We start from the raw sequence: 1857 nt of genomic DNA, 5'->3' as shown, positions 1-1857 counted from the left end.
TGCGCCCAATCTAAAGTCCTTCATATGCTTCAACCCTCCATCTTTTGGTGTCCCTCATAGGATTAAGTTACCTATGACGCTACATCTTGACTTGGTTGGGTGGATTGACATGTGACTTATCTTTGGAGGTAACCACTCTTGATAACAGGAAAGCGACATAGTGAGAGTGTTGGAAACATAAACGTATAGTAGACCTCCATTCTACATCAGAATCCATATTGGAGTCGCACGTAGGTGGCTATAGAAGACTATACGGGTTCCCTTGCTGTCAACCTATATGGCATCCTTACAGCTTTTGAACCATTGTTTCGATTTTTGAGGGATAGAGATGCACTATCTACCTTGGGGTCCCTCTTGTTTCTAGTTTTTTTTTTTTATTTTATTTTTATTTTTTTTTAAGTGTTTTATTTTTCTTTAATTTTTCTAAAGGAGACCTCATATCTATTTAGGTGGCTAAGGTGTGGACTCGTGATTCAAGTAATCGTCTTATTAGAAGACCACCTTCTCTACCACCTTTGACCATGGGTGACCAACAACCCAAGACTCTTAAGGATAGGTTTTACCCCACCAGGGCTGCACAGCCCTCATGCATTAGTCTGCCTGTTGTTACAGGGAATAACTATGAACTCAAGACCAACTTCATCAGCATGCTACCCCATTTCCATGGGATGGCTAATGAGGATGCATATCTCTTCCTTAGGGAATTTGAGGAGGTCTGTGTTCTAATTAAGGTCCAGAATTTGACTGATGATGCAGTTAGGCTTAGGTTTATACCCTTTGCCCTGAAAGACAAGGCCAAGAAGTGGCTCTATGGACTGCCAACAAACTCCATTAATACATGGGATGAGTTCACCATTGTCTTTTTGAGAAAATTCTTCCCTCTTCACAAGACCAATAAGCTTAAAAGTGACATCCTCCAGTTCAGGCAGAAACCACATGAGTCATTTTCTAAATTCATGGAAAGATTCAAGGACCTCCTCTTAGAATGCCCTCACCATGGTTTTGACTTGTGGCAGCTATGCCAAATTATTTATGAGGGTATTGATTATCAGACCAAGCAACTTGTAGAGTCTATGTGTCCAGCAGGCTTTACTTCTTTTTCTGAGGAGAATGATGCATGGACATTCTTAACCAACTTGGCTGATAAGACTAGGGAATGGGAATCTTCCCAAGAGGCTAAAAGGACCACTAAGGGGTATCTCATTGAGGGTATGCCAGCCAAGGAGGCCAAACTTGATAGCCTCATAAAACGGTTGGAGTCCATAGTTCTTAAAGAGTCTATACCAGTTAATCTGGTCAACCAGGTCAACCATGTGTCGGTATGCAGTTGGTGCCAAACCCCTGGACACCTTTCTGAGGAATGCCCCAACACCTTGGTGGGCAATTCCAGCACTGAGAATGTAAGTGCTCTCTACCAAAATAACCCATATAGCAATACTTACAATCCAAGATGGAGAAATCACCCCAATTTCTCATGGAATCAAGGGAACCAAGTAGGCCCATCCAACTTTAACCATCAAGGCCAGGTTGGTGCCCAAAGGACCAACTATGCACCACAAAGCCAAGGAATGTCTCCTAACCCCTTTCCCCCTTGTCCTCATCCAGGACCTTCTATTAATTCTGCTAGGCCTCCTCTCCTTGCACCTTATCAGTAACCCCCAGGGTTTACCAATATAGGAGAGGCAACAAGACTGAATGAGATGGACAACAAGATAGCTCTTCTTATGACAAGCCACAATAACAAGGAAAAACAAGTCACCCAGCTTGTCACAATCCTGCATGAGAGAGAAACAGGGAAGTTACCTAGCCAGCCTGAGCCAAATCCTAGGCATCAGGTTCATATTCAACAAGGTACCC

The 1857-nt window shown here is 43.1% G+C and overlaps 1 non-coding gene across 1 annotated transcript; it reads right to left on the bottom strand.

The window, feature by feature from the left end:
• Positions 1-896: 896 nt before the first annotated feature.
• Positions 897-1003, bottom strand: LOC122666378. Its single transcript, XR_006333571.1, has one exon. It is a non-coding gene; the product is annotated as a small nucleolar RNA R71 (small nucleolar RNA).
• Between the last annotated feature and the right edge of the window lie 854 nt (positions 1004-1857).

The sequence above is a fragment of the Telopea speciosissima genome, chromosome 6 (assembly GCF_018873765.1).
Source record: "Telopea speciosissima isolate NSW1024214 ecotype Mountain lineage chromosome 6, Tspe_v1, whole genome shotgun sequence".
Classification (NCBI taxonomy): domain Eukaryota; kingdom Viridiplantae; phylum Streptophyta; class Magnoliopsida; order Proteales; family Proteaceae; genus Telopea; species Telopea speciosissima.
Note: the sequence above shows the minus strand (reverse complement) of the source record. Positions and strands in the feature narration are given on the sequence as shown.